The sequence below is a fragment of the Felis catus genome, chromosome A1, assembly GCF_018350175.1.
Source record: "Felis catus isolate Fca126 chromosome A1, F.catus_Fca126_mat1.0, whole genome shotgun sequence".
Lineage (NCBI taxonomy): Eukaryota > Metazoa > Chordata > Mammalia > Carnivora > Felidae > Felis > Felis catus.
The window spans coordinates 55,485,268-55,504,800 of NC_058368.1; the positions used below are offsets into that span (position 1 = coordinate 55,485,268).

Sequence of the window (19,533 nt, forward strand, 5' to 3'; positions counted from 1 at the left end):
ATAGATCTTTTATCTCTTTGATAAAAGATTTATTCTTTTATTATTCTCAGTTATCCTATGTTTTATTCTCAGTTTATTCTCAGTTATCCTATGTTTTTTGGTGCAGTTGTAAATAGCATCAATTCCTTGGTGTCTCTTCTGCTTCATTCTTGGTTTACAGAATGCAACAGATTTCTGTAGGTTGATTTTGTATCCTGCAACTTTATTGAATTCATATATGAGGTCTAGCAATTTTTTGGTAGAGTGTTTTGGGTTTTGTACATAGAGTATCATGTTGCTTGCAATTAGTGAAAGTTTGATTCCTTCCTTGATGATTTGGATGCCTTTTATTTCTTTTTGTTGTCTAATTGCTGAGGCTAGGACTTCCAGTACTATGTTAAATAATAATGGTGAGAGTGAACATCCCTGTCTTGCTCCCAACCATAGAAGAAAAGCTCTCAGTTTTTCCCCATTGAGGATGATTTTAGCTGTGGGTCTTTTTATATGGCCTGAATGATGTTGAAGTATGTTTCCTTTATTCTTATTTTGTTGAAGATTTTTATCAAGAATGGCTGCTGTACTTTGTCAAATGCTTTTTCTGCATCTGTTGGAGGTCATGTGGTACTTATCCTTTCTTCTATTAATGTGGTGTGTATCACGTTGATTGATTTGCAAATATTGAACCACGCTTGCAGCCCCAGAACAAATCCCACTTGATCATTGTGAGTGATAGTTTTAATGAACTCTTGGATTCAATTTGCTAGTATTGCTTGAGACTTTTTGCATGCATGTTCATCAGTGATATTGGCCTATATTTCTCATTTTTAGTAGAGTCTTTGTCTGGTTTTGAAATCAGGGTGATATTGACCTCATATAATGAGTTTGGAAGTTTTCCTTGCATTTATGTTTTGTGGATAGTTTGAGAAGAATAGTTATTAAATCTTCCTCAAATGTTTGGTAGAAATCCAGTGTGTCATTCAAAACCATTATTTCCTTGTTGATTTTCTGCTGAGATGATCTGTCCATTGTTGTAAATGGGATGTTAAAGTCCCTTACTATTATTATATTATTATCAATGAGGTTTTTTTATGGTTGTTATTATTAACTTTTTTCGTTTATTTATTTATTTTGAGAGGGACAGGGACGTAAAAGTACAGGAAGGTAGAGAGAGAGGGAGTGAGAGAAAGAGAGAGAGAGAGAAAGAGAGAGAGAGAATCCCAGGCAGGCTCCACACTGCCAGTTCAGAGCTGGATGCTGGGCTCAAAACTGCAAACTGTGAGGTCATGAACCAAGAGTCAGACGCTTAACTGACTGAACCACCCAAGCACCCTACTTATATTTGTTATTAGCTGTTTTTATGTATTTGCCTTCCTCCAAGTTGGGGGAATAAATATTTACAATTGTGATCTTCTTGTTGGATAGGCCTCTTTATTATGATACAGTAGTCTTCTTCATCTCTGTTACATACAGAGATGTCTTTGGTTTAAAATCTAGTTTTTCTGGGGCGCCTGGGTGGCTCAGTAGGTTAAGCGTCCGACTTCAGCCAGGTCACGATCTCGCGGTCCCTGAGTTTGAGCCCCGCGTCAGGCTCTGGGCTGATGGCTCAGAGCCTGGAGCCTGTTTCCGATTCTGTGTCTCCCTCTCTCTCTGCCCCTCCCCCGTTCATGCTCTGTCTCTCTCTGTCCCAAAAAAAAAAAAAAAACGTTGAAAAAAAAATAAAATCTAGTTTTTCTGATATAAGTATGGCTACTCCAGCTTTCTTCTGAATGTTAATGATAAATGTTTCTCTATCCCTTCATTTTCAAGCTTCAGGTTTTTTAGGTCTAAAATGAGTCCCCTATAGGCAACACATAGATGGGTCTTCTTTATTTTATCCATTCTGACACCCTATGTTGTTTTTTTTTTAATTTTTTTTTGTTTATTTATTTTTGAGAGAGAGAGAGGCAGATTGCAACTAGGGGGAGGGTCAGAGAGATAGGGACGCACAGAATTGGAAGTAGGCTCCAGGCTCTGAGCTGTCAGCACAGAGCCCGATAGGGAGCTCAAACCCATGAACTGTGAGATCATGATCTGAGCTGAAGTCAGTCGCTTAACCAGCTGAGCCATCCAGGTGTCCCAGTGCCCTATGTCTTTTGATTAAAGATGTATTTCATTTACAGTCAGAATAATTATTGATAGATAAGGATTTAATGCTATTTTATTAATTGTTTGAAACGTCGTTGATTCTGGAGATTTTCTGTTTCTTTCTAGTCTTTGTCGCTTTGGGTCTTTCTTTCCCATTTAAAGAGTCCCCTTTAAATATTTCTTGCAAGGCTGTTTTAGTGGTCACAAACCCCTTTAGTTTTTGTTTGTCTGGGAAACTCTATATCTCCTTTTATTCTGAATTATAACCTTGCTGTATGGAGTATTCTTGGCTGCACATTTTTCCCATTCAGCACATTGTATCATGCGACTTCCTTCTGGCCTGCCAAGTTTCTGTGGAGACATCTACTGCTAATCTTGCTGGTTTTCCTTTGTAAATTAGGGACGGCTGTTGTCTTGCTGCTTTTAGGATTTTTTCTTTATCTCTATATTTTGGAAATTTACGATATTTCATGTTGGTGGCCTGTTTTTGTTGATTTTGATGGGAGTTCTCTGTGCCTCCTAGATTTGGATGTCTGTTTCTTTCCTCAGATTAGGTAAGTTTTCAGCTATAATTTCCTCAAATAAGCCTTCTGTTCCCTTTTCTCTCTCTTTTTCTCCTGAGACTTCTATGATACGAATGTTACTATGCTTGATGGAATCATTGAGTTCCCTAAGTCTATTTTTGTGATCCAAAATTTTTCTTTCTCTTTTTTGTTCAGCTTCATTATTTTCCATAATTTTATATTCTATATTACGTATTTGCTCCTCTGCTTCTTCCATCCTGAGGTCATCATATGCCGTCAGTTATGAACCTCAGTTATTGCATTTTTCATTTCAGCCTGATTTTTTTGTAGCTCTTTTATGTCTGTGGTAAGGGTTTCCCTGATGTCTTCTATGATTTTCTTAGGCCCGGTGAATATCTTTATGATTGTTGCTTTAAATTATGAATCAGGCATATTACTTATATCTGTTTCAATTAAATCCCTGGCTATAAACTTTTCATGTTCTTTCTTTTGGATGAATTACTCTGTCTTGACATTTTGTCTAAATCTCTGTCTTCTCGGGGCACCTGGGTGGCGCAGTCGGTTAAGCGTCTGACTTCAGCCAGGTCACGATCTCGCGGTCCGTGAGTTCGAGCCCCGCGTCGGGCTCTGGGCTGATGGCTCAGAGCCTGGAGCCTGTTTCCGTATCTGTGTCTCCCTCTCTCTCTGCCCCTCCCCCGTTCATGCTCTGTCTCTCTCTGTCCCAAAAATAAATAAATGTTGAAAAAAAAATTTAAAAAATAAATCTCTGTCTTCTCTGTGTTAGGAAGGCCTGTTATGTTTCCTTCTCCTGACTGTAGTGGCTTTATGAAAAAGAGGTTATATAATGGCCAGAGCCTGGCATTATAGGAAGTGTCTCTGGTGTGTGTTGTGCCCACTCTGCTGCTGTATTTCAGTCACTCTCTCTCTCAGGTCAGTCATCTGCAAAGTTCTTTTTTTCTGAAGTGGGGAATGTTTGGACTTGGTGAATTTTAACTAGGTATGCTCTGGGGTACTTGGTAAAGGAGACCTGATGCTATTTCCACAAGAACTGAAGTTTTGCAGAACTCTATGGGCAATAAGACATGGTGTATGCAGGGTTTTTGTGCTGGTCTTCTGGAGGAGGGGCCCACTGTGATAATTCTTAGGCACATTTTCTGGAGAAAAGCAGTACCAGCAGAGCCTAGGGGGAGTGAACTTAGGTGTAAGAAGGTAGGCAGCCAGTGTTAGCACTGTGATGTTTATTAAAGTGGTTTATACTGAGGGGCGAGGGAGAGAAATGGTGCCAGCCATCTCCTTTGTCCCTAGAGAGGGGGTTCATGCTTGCTACTGTCAGGGAAGCTCTCCCAGAAGAGCAAACAATTTCCCCTCGTGCATCCTAGGCTATTTTCAGATTCCTGTTTTCATACTTTCTGTGTCCAGGTTGCTTGCCTGCCTGGTGCAGTGCAGTGCACTTTGGGCTCTATCCTAGCCAGGTCAGCTGAGTTTTAAAACTCCAAACTTTAGGGACCTGGAGTGGCAAAGACCTGTGCTGGTCTTCTAGAGGAGGTTCTCACTGCACTGAAGGTTTGACCCTGAAGGGCAGTTGCACCAGAATGCCAGAGTATGGGGTTTGGAGCAAAGCACATTCAACTGCCAGTGTCTGGGTTAGCTGTCTTCAGCATTTGTCTCTGCACTCATGCTGAGGGGTAGACGAGGGAAATGGCACCCATCAGCTCTTTTGTCCCTGGAGAAGCAATGCCACCTCTCTTAGATGTGTCCTAAGAAGAGGAAACAGCCTCTCCTAGTGCATTTAAGCAATCTTACTTTAAAATAGTATGTGAGAAAGATATTCCACTGGTCATTTTTTCCTTTATCTTTGTGCAAAGAACACACAAGCAAGCTGGTGACTTCTTAAAAAAAAAAAAAAAAGAAGGGTTTCTTGCTTTAGTTACTGCATTAAATGGTACTTTTCTTTCCCTCCTCATTCTTCTCCTCCTCAATGTTCTTCTTCCCCTTCTTTTTTATTCTTCTTCTCTTTCTGCTTTTCCTCTATCTTTTCTCCTTTCCTCTTCCTTCTCCTCTCCCCTTCCTCATCCTTGTCCTCCTCCTACTCCTTTTTGTTCTTTTCCTCCTTCTTTTCCCTCTCCTGCTCATGCTCTTCTTGTCCTTCTTCTTCTTTTCCCCTTGCTGTCCTTCCCCATTCCAGTTTCTGTCATCCTTTTACTTCAATCTGGTTTTCCCTATATTTTTTTAATTGAAATAATTGTTCCAGTTCTTCTCACCCCTAGGTTCATGTGAGTTCCATATAAAAATTGTGGGTTTTTTTGTTTTCTTTATATTGAATATATATAGCTGGGGACTGTAACAAACGTCATAGAAAGAAAACCTGTTTAAACTGACCTTCTTCATGGAGCCCTTTAGTAGGATATCAGTAGGATATCCTGCCTTCTGAGACATAACAGCTCCAGCAACAACCCTTTGATTGTCTGTACTTGATGTTTTAACTTTTATTTTTTAAATTGTTAAATTGTTAATTTTTTTTATGTTTTAACTTTTAGAGTTCTAGGTTTGTTTTATTTTGTTACCATCGTTTCTTGTCTGAATTTTGTGTATTTTCTTTCAATAACAACTACATGATGTTTTCATAGCAAAAAATCATTCAGGTAAAGAAATAGATAAGAAATTTTCTCATACTTGTACTTTTTTCTTGAGTGAATTTTGCTAGTCTTGTATTATGGCTGCTTTCATAATATTTTAAAATGGATTTTCAAATTAAGTTTGCTTAGGGTCAATTTTTTTTTTCCAATAATGCTACCTATGTGTGTCTTGGCAAGTCATTCAATTTCTTTATCTCAGCTTTTTTGTTTTTTTTTTAATGAAGTTCATAATAACAGCTAACTCGGTTGTGAGGATTGAATTAATATTCTTAAACTATATAAATGATTATTAACATATTTAATAGAAAATATGACAAATTATTATTCTTTCATTTTATGTTTCCATTCCCAAATCACATTTTTGTAATTTTTCTGGATATTTGTATGAAGTTGTTGTTTTTTTCTCTTATACCTCCATTTTCAAAATACAAAAAATTATACTGATTCAGATATCCTTAGTTCCTCATAATGTTTCAAAAATCTTCTGTATTTAGAGATTACCAATTTTTCTCTTGATACTACTACCTCTAGCAAAGGAAGCATTTTAGATTAATTAAAAGAACCCCCATACCACATTTTCTGCCTAAAAACTTGTTGACCTTATTTCTATGTAGTAGAGAGGATATGTCTCAGGTTTGGGGTTATGTTTTATTTTTATTTATTTATTTATTTATTTATTTATTTATTTAAAGTTATTTTTAATTTTTAATTTTTTTTTTAATTTGGAGAGTCGGGGGAGGGGCAGAGAGATGGAGACAGAGGATCCAAAGTGGGCTCCTGGAGGACAGCAGAGAGCCCAATGTGGAGCTTGAACTCACAAACTGACAGATCATGACCTGAGCGGAAGTCGGATGCTGAGCGAACTGAACCACCCAGGCGCCCCTGGGCCTATATTTTAATGCACATATTTAAATCATCTATCCCTTGCAAAAGGCAAAGATTCAGATAAAGAGGAAAAGTGTTCTCAAAAAGATACGATTTTGGGGTCACTTTGATATCAAAGAAGAATTAACTATAAACAATCAAAAAAGGAAGCATTTATATTTCTTTTTTCATCATTAAGAGATATGGACTTTAATTAAATATGCTTCCCATACTTAACTAATTAAACTCCTCATGGTGCAATCTGAAACTTAGTTAATGGTTGTATTTCTAGATTTTAGATGCAGTACTTTTACTTTAAGCAAAGCACGTTTCTAAAAATTGATGGGTTTTATTAAAAAAAATTTTAAATTATTTCTATACATTCTAAAATAAGCTCCTAAAATTCAACTATTTATATGGATATAGAATTGAAGTAACATATATTTAAATATTGTTTGCTCAATAAATGCCTTAGATAAAATACCCAGTCAATTGAAAATTGGTTCATTACTGGGAATATGCAACTCTCCTTAGAGTTCTATATCATTTGGTCATTTGAAGGTAATTACAAAACTACTTTCACTGCCATATGAGTTGTAGCCTAATTAAACTAGCCTCTAGGCAGCCACAGTAGTGATTCTGGATAAGCAGCATTTTCTCAAACTCCCCCAATACTACTATATTTCTCACAACTTTGCTGATTTCATGTGTTTCTTGCCAACTTCAACTTTTTCATATTTTAATATGACTCAGTGCTGGAATAAAATCTTTCATAGAAGAAAATCAGCAAGATCTCCTTTGAAAAGAGTAAACAATGAAATTTGTGAAATTGGTAAAAACAACCATCAGGAATAAACATGTATACATTTTATGAACGTGGAGTAAATTATAATTAAATGCTTGCTATGCTGTGTTCAAATATAAATTAATGAGAAAGTGAATATATCAATTTAATGGCTATTGTTTCTAAAAGAAATGCAGATATTCATATCTCATATGAATTTAAATGCAGATTCTAATGAAAGTTATTAGAAATAATACTTCAGATATTTCTAAAGTTTGGTTTATAAATAGTGTAAATTAACATTTATTTAAAGAAGGTTGATGTAACAGTAAGTATATGAAAAATTGTGCAGTTAATAATAAGGAATAACTCATATATTTTCAGGGATTCATGGTATTCATGTGCAATAGAAGTTTCAAATTCATGTAAATTCATACATTGGTGTATGCAACACTCATTTTATGCCTTAGGACTTTATGACACAAATTTAGGTTTTACATCATATATTTTTATTTCACTTTTAATTATAAAATATTCTAAATAAATTGAAAAAATATAAAGATTAATGATATATTAAGAACCTTATCCTTCCATTCAGATTTCATAGATTTTTTATTGTCATAATTTTTTAAAGACATTTTTAATGATATTTTTAATGAAATGAAATATTAAGATAGTTTTAAGCACACTTTGTTCTTCTTTCTTTTCAATGAGAACCCATGTCTTTGAATTTGTTCTGTGTTCTTAAGCAAAACATTCATAATTTATAAAAACATACATAAGCACACATATACATACACACACACATTCATATCATAGGTATTAAAACATTGGGAAAAAATAAATAAAACACACAAAATTAAAAAAATAAAGTAGCCTTTAAAAAAGAAAATGAAAATAATATTGTTGGATGCTGACTTCCTACATCAACAAAACGGCATGTAGACGCTGGTGATTAGTTTACTCTGTCACTTGAAAGATATTTCTTTTGCTACTCTTACCTCCTGCTGCTAAGGAGAATTATGTTATTGTCGCTGCCATGTAAATGATCTGCAATTTCCAAGTTGCTTTCAGTACTTACTGTCTTTTATGTTGTTGAGTTTCATCAATATGCTTTTATGTGGATTTATTTCATTTTTTTACAATATTGCTCAGGATTCAGTGATTAATTCAGGTTTTCATCTAATATTTACTGAGGGTTTCCTATGGGTCAAGCACTTCTCTCTATATAAAGGCATTCTGGACAAGGCAGGCATAATCTGATGCTCACCATGCATATTGGATAACACTGAGTGAACCGTTAGGTCAAAAAAAAATATATATGTAATGTGAAATATTAAGTGTTTTTACTAAATTTAGAAAACTCTAAAAGATTATTTTTTAAAATGTTCATTATCCTTGCATCATTTAGGTTTACTATCTATTATATTTCCGATTAAATTCATTTTGAGTCTTTTTATTCTCTTATGCACAACTTTACTCTATGTTTCATATTTGTCTTCCTGCTCCATGAAGAATACTCTGTTTTTCTCACTCTTCTTTCCTTTCCCTGCAAATACTGTGTTTGGGTGAGAGAAAGTAGTAAACAAAAATATTTATTATGCAAATTTGCCCATAAAGTTTGAGGTGAATGTTATTACAACTTCTCCTTGGAAAAGTAAAAATGTCTGTAGTTCTGAGACTGTATCATACTATCTTTGAATTCCCAGTGTATGGCAATCTTGCTGAAAACACCCACTTATAAAATTATTTAATTAAATGTCAATATATAAAGATGTATTGTTAGTATATATATGTCATTGAACATAAATGAATTTTAAATAAACACTGATTCAAGAGTGATGCTAAGTGGGGAGGAGCTAGTTATATGTGACTACTTTAATTTAAATATAAATTAATTTAAAAAATAAACCAAATATCCACTTTTTCATACTGGTAATTTCAAATCCTCAATTGCCACATATAACTAGTGGTTATCATACTATAGGGCACCTTTTCCATCACTGCAGGAAGTTTTATCGGATAGTTCTCTGGAGGATATGATATCTCAAGATATCTGTTACATATGTCCTCAAAGTTAGATTGACATAGATGAAATCCATAATTTTCATAGTACACTGGTATATCTTAAATTATCCCTAATCTCTATAAGACTGATCAAATTGAGGGATCTTGACATTTGAATCTTCAAAAAAAATAACCTATTAATAAGGATGTAATTCAACAATCAGTCATTTGGCTCACTACTAGCAACATGGCAACAAATAATCATGTTTCAAATGAGGAGACAGATTTGCCAAATATCAGATTGATAATGTTTTACAAATGCCAAAGTAAAATCTGCATTGTTGCACAGAGGTAGTCCAAAGGTGGAAATAATCAATACTTGCCAGGTGGAGAGAGGACGACATATAATGTTGTCTAGAGTGGACACAGAAAAATGGAGTACTGATTTGCTAGTTCTAATACAGGGAGCAGGAAAGAATGGAGAAGTGCATTCAGGAAAAAGGAAGAAGGATGAACAAAGTCCAAGGTTACATAAAAAATGACAACTATAGCAACTTGGAATTATTTGAGAACGGCAATGCAAAATGTGTGTGCCAGGCATAAGAGAGTTGAGGCTGAAAAATGAGACAAAGACACACTCACAGAGAGCTGTGGACTGCTCTATGGCCCACCTTAGTTACTAATAATTCCTAAAACACCACTACTTTTCCTGTAACTTCTGCAAAAACATGCATATAATTATTATAATGAACAGTAGTTCCTAAGGAATTACTCTGTGTTCTGATGTCTGTATGCATCTTTTAGTAGTCTGTGGGAAAGTACCATATAACATTTTTATCTTCTGCTATATATTAATATGAAAAAGAGGTATTATAGTAAAGTGTGTAACAATATAACACTATGTAAAAGTGAATTTTAAGGATCATTAACTATTTCTCTTTAAAGTAACTTCTGATAGTTAAATATCCTATGTTTGAAAATGATATATTATCAAATATGCCCTTCACCTTTTTTAGTCTTATTTTAACCTCATTCTTCACAATTCCATTTTACGCTATGCTATATATTTAACTTTATAATCACCCCCACAGTAAAAAAGATAAGATTCCTTCAAGAGCATTCTCCTCTGTAAATCTTGTCTTCACAGGAAGTACTTCCTTGCTGGAATTCATTCACTTATACTGCTGGAATTATTCCAAGATGTTAAGGACCCATTTAATAAATTGATTTTCACAAAATTCATGGAAGCTATTATTCTCATTTATTTGATATCAAAAAGTGTCTTTCTTTGTTAATCATTAGGAGATTAATTACAGTCACAGTCAGCAAATCTGAAGCATGAAAATTAGGTAATTTAGTATTCAAATAATAAAAATACCACATACATATCCTATAGTGATATATACTGCTCTCTGTAGGGGTTATTATAATGCAGAGTGACTTGTATATTTTAATTGAAATAATTATAACTGTCTCCTATAATTCTAAGCTACCATTTAGATTGGGGAATATTGTATTTTCTTTCTAAATATAGATGGATCAGAGATATGGACAGATTTTTAGATAGTGGCATATGTCAATTAAAATACAATTTCATACTAGGTATAAATATGAAAAATTCTATCATGTTGTGTATAAATAATATATAAATATATGTAAATATTCCATTTCATAAGAAATCTGGAAAATTTTATGTTCTATGTGACACCATATTTTGCAATATCCAATGATTATTTTTCTGTGTTAAAAATTAAATTTCTTGGGGTGCCCATGGCTCAGTCAGTTTAGCATCTGACTTCTGCTCAAGTCATGATCTCATGGTTCGTAGTTACAACCTGCCTGAGGTTCTGCACTGAAGCCTGTTTTGGATTCTCCTTCTCTGCCTGCCCCACCCCTGTTCGTGCTCTGTCTCTCTCTCTCTCTCAAAAATAAATAAACATTAAAAAAATAAAAAATAAAAATTACATTTCCTAAATGTTTATTCTTAAAAGATAAAATTGCTCAATTTTAATTTTTTTATGATAGACCCCCAGCAGTTTTGAAAAATACAAGGAAAAGGAAAGAAATCCCTGATTTAAAGACGTAAGATCTAGGTGCACCTGGGTGACTCAGTTGGTTAAAAATCCGACTTCTAGTTTCCGCTAAGGTCACGATCTCATGGTTTGTGGGTTCGAGCCTTGCGTCAGGCTCCGCACTGGCAGCACAGAGCCTGCTTAGGATTTTCTGTCTCTCCCTCTGTCCCTCCCCACTTGCACTGTCTCTGTCTGTCTCAAAATAAATAAATAAACTTAAAAAAAAGTAAAGATGCAAGATCTAAACAAACTGGCTTGCATAAACCACTTTGGGAGAGAGCAGAGAGACAACAACTTTTGTATGCCACCCTTTCCAAGACCCTTCTCAGGTCATTGAATCTTATGGACTTCTCTGAGAGCTCTCAAATTTGTCTTTATTTTCTCTATTTCATGTGCTCACAACCTTCGATTTCTTAGGGAATCTTCTAACAACTTACCTATCATGGCAATGACTAACATTTGCCAAACATTTCCTTTGTGCCAAATTTTTACTTATTAACTCATTTTGTCCTTGCCGTAAGCCAACAATGGGAAATAGTATTATCTTCATTTTTGCAGTAATGTAACTGAAGAACAAGAGGAAGATTAATTAAATTTTCTATAGTCATGGAGCTAGTAAGAAGGGGAACCTGGTTATGAAGGCAGAACATCTGGCTCTAGTCAATGCCACTTCTCTCCTTCTACAACCCAGAAGCCATATAATGAGGTAATTTCTTTTCACATTTCATAACCATTACAAGGTATGTAAGCCAAACCATAGTCACAGCATCTTGTCTCATAAAGGGAGAAACACATTCATTTGAGTAATAATGTGGAGAAAAATAAAGCAGTGTCTATTTCCTTATTCTAGGCAAGGATACACTTCTATTTTAGATATTCATATCATAAAATAAATACAAAGACAATAGTTGGTACAAGCAATGGTAAATGAGATGGACAGACAGGTCTTACCCATCCTGTAAGCATTGTTACCACTTCAGCAAATTCTTTCAAACAGCAAGCCTGCTAAACAAACAGTTTCAATATAAGTCTCCCAGCATCCCTAAGGCACTCTTCTAAGCAGATACCTCCTCATAATTCCCTTATATAGGAAAATTCCGAAGCTACCTTTCTGTGGATGACAACGGATGTCAATTTTGTTTGATAGGGCTGATATTGTATACTTCTACTAGGAGGTACATGTCCTGGATCCGTTAACTCCTCAGAAGCTACAAAATATTTATATTCTAATTCTATCCTTCATTTTCTCATATCCTCCAGGATATTCCTACAAAAGAAACTTCCATTCATTAACTACTTGGCTAAAGGATCAAATAAAAAGCATGATCAATTACTGATTTTTTATCTTGTAGAATTTTATGAAATTTTGTTTTATTCTCCAAAGATGAGGAACACCAATTAGAATCTTTTGACACGTATTAGGAACTAATGGATTAAACATAGTTAATATAGGGGTGCCCGGGTGGCTCAGTCAATTAAGTGACTCTTGGTTTCGGCTTAGGTTATGATCTCATGGTTTTGTGGGTTCCAGCTCCACATTGGACTCTGCTGACAGCGCAGAGCCTGCTTGGGATTCTCTTGTCTCCCTCTCTCTCTGCCCCTCACCTATTCATGCTGTCTCTGTCTCTCTCAAAATAATTAAACTTAAAAAAAATAAGCATCATTAATATATATTTAATGCACAGCAGTGATTATTCTTATTGGTACTCAGATTGTCCCAGATGTCCAGTGAGAGGTTTCTTTGATTGTGAGAGATTTTTTGACATATAGTCAAGTAGTCAAATATCAAAGATAAGCAGGTTTTGATAACCACTTTATTTTCTTTAATGTCAAGATATATTTTGGAATCACCATGGATAATTCTACCCTGTATTCAGAATCAGCAATTTTTCTAAGGTGGGTTGGCTACTTATAGTGAGAAATAGTAAATATTGATCTCAATTTGTATGCTATGTATGTTTGCTGCTATAGATTTGTGCAAGGTTTTGGGCAGTTTTCAATAGATAAAACTAGAAAATATATATGTTTAGGATAAGGTATCTGAAACATTGATAGTTCCATTTCAATCCAAAGCCACAGAGTTTTTCTATAACTTCATAAATCTTCCATATGTATGTTCTACTTCAGAATGAAAAAAACAAATCTCTGTTCTCAGTGACATCTGAACAATTATTAATATATTTTATTGTGCAATACATGGATAATAGCCCAGGATAAAAAATAAAGGACTAATGCAAACAATATTATTATAAAGAAAGCAGTCTTCTGAGAAATGTTTTAATTATTCAGTACTTAGATTTTATAATATTAGAAATGCACAAAATATTGTTTTACAGTGTTTTAAAAGCACATGTAGTATTATCTGTGTTTATTTATTTTGTTTAATGTTAATGATTTCTCTTAAAATTAAACTTTATTGACATAACACAGTATAATTCATGCTACAAAGTCAGATATAACAAAAGTATGTTTCCAGAAATAATCGTTTATTTTATTCCCACCCCCTCCAATCTAATTATTTTATTTATCTATTTACTTTTATAGTTGTTTTTCTAATTTATAGTTTTTCCTTCCCTTGTTCTTTTCTCTTTTTCTTTTTCTTTTTTTAATGTTTATTTATTTTAGAGAGAGACAACGCACAAGCAGGGGAGGAGCAGAGAGAGAGAGGGAGACACAGAATCTGAAGCAGGCTCCGGGCTCTGAGCTGTCAGCAGAGAGCCCAACGCAGGGCTTGAACCCACCAACCCTGAGATCATGACCTGAGCGTAAGTCAAACGCTCAACCAACTGAGCCACCCAAGTGCCCCTCTTTTTTCTTAAATATAAGTAGATATATGAATGTGGTGTGTTTGTAAATTTGTATTTATTATTAGGATATATTCACGCATACACATAGATTCATTGTCAGGGTCTCTGGAAAAGTCTTCATTCCTAGTAATTTTCCACTCATTCAACTAAAACCTGACTCTCTCTAGTCCCATATCCTGCTCCTAGCTAGAATCAGAATTCTTTCACTCCCAGTTGCCCATATTTGGACTAAGAAAATTGCACAAACTTACTGACCATATGAAACTTTACACACTTATGCTCTGGTCAACCATAAACCCAAGGAGGAAAAGACCATATATAATTCCTTCCATCCCAAAATGAAGTAACGAAGTTCCTTCCCTAATCTATACTTTGTGCTGCCATGCCTTGCAAGTCAAATTGAAGATTTTCTTGTTTATTTTATTTTATTTATTTATTTATTTTTTTAATTTTTTTTTTCCAACGTTTATTTTATTTTTGGGACAGAGAGAGACAGAGCATGAACGGGGGAGGGGCAGAGAGAGAGGGAGACACAGAAGCGGAAACAGGCTCCAGGCTCCGAGCCGCCAGCCCAGAGCCTGACGCGGGGCTCGAACTCACGGACCGCGAGATCGTGACCTGGCTGAAGTCGGACGCTTAACCGACTGCGCCACCCAGGTGCCCCCAAAGATTTTCTTGTTTAATAGTAGCATGCTAAACAAAAGCTTCACTGCTCTTCTTTTCCATTTAATATTAAATCCCAGTGGTCATTCCATGTTTGTACATGATATTTCTCTTTCCTTTTTAAAAACTGTATAGCACCCTATTGTGAGATTTACTGTAACATATTCAACCCATACCCTAATGATGGACAACTGTGCTATTTATAGAATCATACTGTTATAAATAGCACTGAAAATAATAGCCATGTGTATGACTCTTCATAATTTTACAAGTGTATCTTTTTTTTTTTTATTTTTTTTATTTTTGGGACAGAGAGAGAACGGACAGAGCATGAACGGGGGAGGGGCAGAGAGAGAGGGAGACACAGAATCGGAAACAGGCTCCAGGCTCTGAGCCATCAGCCCAGAGCCGGACGCGGGGCTCAAACTCACGGACCGCGAGATGGTGACCTGGCTGAAGTCGGACGCTTAACCGACTGCGCCACCCAGGCGCCCCAACAAGTGTATCTTTAGGATGGTTTTTAGTTCAAAGGTTACAACTCTTTCATCAGGGTGTTACTGTTTTGCAGTTTTCACCAACATATGCATGTCTGTTTTCCTGAAGCCTTACCATGTCAGAAATTTTTTGTAGTTTTGATAATCTGCTAGATGAAAAATACTGTCTTGATTTGCATTTATCTTATTTTTGAGCAATTTGAACATTTTCTTCATATATGAAAGTTCCATTTCCATATTTGAAGTTCCATTTTTCTATGAATACTCTTCTTGTCTCTAGCTATAGAGTTGTCGACCATTTTATTCTTTATTTTCAGAAGCTCTTTATTTATTACAGACATCAATAATTGTCTTTAATTTTTATTTCCAAGACACTCAAGCATGGCCATTTTTTTGGACTATTGAACAGCTATTCAACAAAATAAACATTTAAAGTTTGTTTTTAACTTAACATCTCACTATGCTATGCAGTAGATATTTATAACTTATGCTATTCTGTATATTTAGGTTCCCCTTCAAATGGGGAAAAGTCTTCCACATTTTCACTCCTGAAGCTTTGAAATAAAATATTAATATTTACTTCTGCAACTTCTATGGCAACAAGGGTATAATCACATATTGTGATCTAGCCTTAAAACAACCTGAGGAAGCAGATGCTATTCAGAACCTACTTTCAGAAAAGGGCCTAGTTTATTGAAAGTGACTGTGGCAGTAGTTATGTACATAATGGCCAAAGTCAGTTAGATGAGCTATAGTATGTGTGCTCTGGGCAGCATCTCTGGGTCATGGCTGATAGAACCCTGTAATATTAGCACCTTGTAACATTGGTGTTATTACTATCTGTGCAGACTCCAAACTCTTTGCCTCTCAACAGTCTATTAGCCGAATTATATCTTGTAATAAATGTTGATCCAAATTAAACAAGCTATCATGGGTTTTGTTAACTCTGAACTTTGACTGACTGGGACCAGAAGTGGATTTCTGCAGGTAACAGACCCTCATGAAATGAAATTTTGACATTTTTATGTTTTTGTGTGTTTGAAGGATTTGAATATCCAGCTAGCATTAAAGAATGATAATCTGGTAGGCTTTGGCATGCAAATACAGAGTTTTTAAAAAATTAATGCCTGTTTGTACATGCCTATCAAACATAAGATCTTAGGAGACTGAACAGGTTTTGCCAAAGAACAGTGTGAGGGACATGGAGAACATCATGATTTAGCTTGTGTTGGCTTCTTCTGATTATACTAGAGAGTTTAAATAAAGAAAGAACAAGTTCAAAGTTCCAAACATTTGATTCAAAGTAAAGTATGGTTTGATAACCAGAAACTTAAAAAAAATGTTTACTTATATATTTAAGAAAGAGAATGTGAAAGGGGGAAGGGCAGAGAAACAGGGAGACAGAGGATCTGAAGCAGGCTCTGGCTGAAAGCAGAAAGCCTGATGTGGGGCCCGAACCCACAAACTGTAAGAACATGACCTGAACCCTAAGTCAGATGCTTAACCAACTGAGCCACCAAGGAACCCCCATAACCTGTAACTTTTTCTGACTGCTATATCCTAGTTTCCAAAGGGCTGAGTTACCCAGAATTCAAAGGTTAAACTTCTAAATTGTCAAATTATACTCTTTGAATTCTTAGATTTGTCAGCCTTTAAAAATGAAAATTAAGGCCCTTTCTAGTAAAATAGTTGAAATAACAATTGAAATGAAAGCATGTGGGAGAGTTAGAAAATCAGATGACTCCCATGCCCCATGTCTCTCTGATTCTCCCTCTCCAGCTGATGCAGCACCTTCCCCCTCACATAAAGAGAAAATTCTAGCCTCAACTTAATGATCTGTGGCAAACTTTGCAAGGGAAGGCACATCTTAAGTTGGAATCTCAAACACTTCAGTCTCATACTTTCTCCAAATTTCCTGTAGTTAGACTCATATCCCAGTAAAATTAGACTCATTATCTCATATTCTGTAGCAGTAGAATTTCACATGAAATTTTGCATGATTTTATAAGTTCTAGATATTGTTTTATTTTATTTTTTTTAATTTTTTTCAACGTTTTTTATTTTTGGGACAGAGAGAGACAGAGCATGAACGGGGGAGGGGCAGAGAGAGAGGGAGACACAGAATCGGAAGCAGGCTCCAGGCTCCGAGCCATCAGCCCAGAGCCTGACGCGGGGCTCGAACTCACGGACTGCGAGATCGTGACCTGGCTGAAGTCGGACGCTTAACCGACTGTGCCACCCAGGCGCCCCTAGATAGTGTTTTAGAGTAGGTTTTGATAGTGGTAGGCCATGGAACCTGTAATATAATTTTATATAGCAATAGAGATAAACTTGCTAGAGTTTACAGTTTAATATGCTTGCTCTTGCAGCCAAGAGAGGTTCTTGTTTGCTCATTTGATGGTCCAAAAGCAGAAATCTCAAAGCTGTTTCACAATAAATGAAGCTAAGATGCTAGAAATTCCTTAGTATGATGTTGAGAATTTAAACACAGAACAATAACAATAAAACTCAGAAGGACAACAACAACAACAAAATGATGGAGTGTATTCATCATGTTTGTCCACTCACCAACCTCTGACTCTCACCTAAGCCACTCTCCGATGACATGGAGGAGGGTGCCAAAATCTTTTAAAACACAGTATTGTTTTCCCTTTAGACTAAAGTTGAATAAGAAGCATTGTAATTAAAATATACTTGTGGATATTGTGCTTTGGCACTCAACCTCTATTTTCATCTCCTTTGTTACTTTGCTTGACTTACAGGGAATTAAAGCCTAAAATCTGTTTTGTTTTCTTTTTCCTCACAAGAGTCTGCCAGAGCTATGTTTCTGGACTTAATTTGAATTTTTTCAATGATACTCTCTCAAGCCATATTTGTAATGTAGAATTGACACAGAGGCAGCATATTCCCTATCTTGGAGGATAGCTTGCCCTGTAAAAAAAAAAAAAAAAAAAAAAAAAAAAAAAAAAAAAAAAAAAAGAAAGAAAGAAAGAAAAGAAAAGAAAAGAAAAAGAAAAAGAAAAGGAAAATGGGTAACCAGTTAAGTGGCAAAGTTTAATGGAATCCTTGCAACTTATAATCTTGTAGTCTGGAAAACTGGAGTCCAAATACTAGCAAAACAATCTCTGCCTTCAGGTCCCTCTTCTGTTCCAGTTACGGTGTTGCAATATCTATGGAGTTACGTGTCTAAGACCATCTCATAGCTAATGGAAGTTATTGGTGATTTCTGGTCCTGGAATTTGTAACCAAAGGCTATCTTCTGCTTCCCTTTGAGTGGCAAGTATTCTGGTTACAGGACCTTAGAGAAAGCATTTTACCTCAGTGAAGGGAGGACTATATTCCCCTGATAAGACCCTCCCATACTATGATTGGTTGCTTCTGAGCCTAAAGTACACAATGTGAGTATGAGAAGAGTTACTGTGAAATGAAAATGAAAATGTCACATCCAATCAACGGCCAAGTTTAACTTACAAGAAAGAATAAGCAGCTCACAAAAACTGAGCAGCAGCTCACCCATTCCTTACACAACCGGTCTCACTTATTGTTTTGTTTTGTTTTGTTTTGTTTTGTTTTGTTTTGTTTTGTTAACACTATTCCAATGGAGTGCTATCTATAAGATTGCTTTACCTAAGAAGAAAGCATGATTTTCTGTAATGGAATAGCTGACTTGTAAGATGGGCAAATTCAAAAGAGTGTGGCAGCAATTCACCATGACTATGGCAACTTGTTGGCAGCTCACACACACCATTGTATGCTCTGTGTAATACAATAAGCTCTAGCAAGTGCCTTTTGCCGTAAAGTATATCATTTTGAGATCTACTAGAAATACTTCAGTTGGGATATAAGTGCTATTGTTAATGATGCAGATGTAGAGTTAGATCCTTCTACTTTCTAGGATTGGATTGTTAAGGGGTTATCCATATGAAGATCCCATGGCAGCAAACACAATATGTATGAGAGTGTAGGAAAGCAACTAGAAAAATAATACTGATTAGTATTTCCATTTCCATTTTGCACTCTGGATCTATATTTGAATTCACTGGGAAGATATAAGCTGCATGAAGGCATTCAGTGCTGAATGAGGGATTCATGTGGTACATGCCTTAGCTACCAATGCTCACAAACAGAAGCTACCTGTAAGTCTCTGCAAGGACACATGTTTTAGAAAGATATTAGCATGCAGTTTGTGGACATGGACAAGCTTGCAATTCTCAGACAGCCTTGGTAAAACCTCTACCTTTAAACAGGGGCCTATGATATGTTTTTGTTTTTGTTTTGTTTTGTTTTGCCATATGCATTTTGTTAGGACATGAAGTTGCTGTGCTTCTTGCAGGAGCAGGCAAACACTGACATACAATTTAAGCCCTAAACCACCACATATATATATTTTTTCCCCTAAGTACTGTGATTCCCTGATATTATAATTAGGCAATCAGATTCTTTTTGCAGCTGCAGCTACCAAGGAATGGAAACATGGGCTGATGGTTATCTAATAAGAACTTTTACGTACTAGTTGGTCTACTTATCCTCTGATGTTTATATGCTGAACATTAGTAGAGATCTTCTGAGTTGGCCAGGC

The 19,533-nt window shown here is 35.6% G+C and overlaps 1 long non-coding RNA gene across 1 annotated transcript; it reads left to right on the forward strand.

Moving 5' to 3' along the window:
- The first annotated feature begins 2,399 nt into the window (after positions 1-2,399).
- LOC109492609 lies at positions 2,400-13,657 on the forward strand. Its single transcript, XR_002741373.2, has 4 exons — positions 2,400-2,657; positions 11,549-11,696; positions 12,825-12,886; positions 13,616-13,657. It is a non-coding gene; the product is annotated as an uncharacterized LOC109492609 (long non-coding RNA).
- Positions 13,658-19,533: the final 5,876 nt, after the last annotated feature.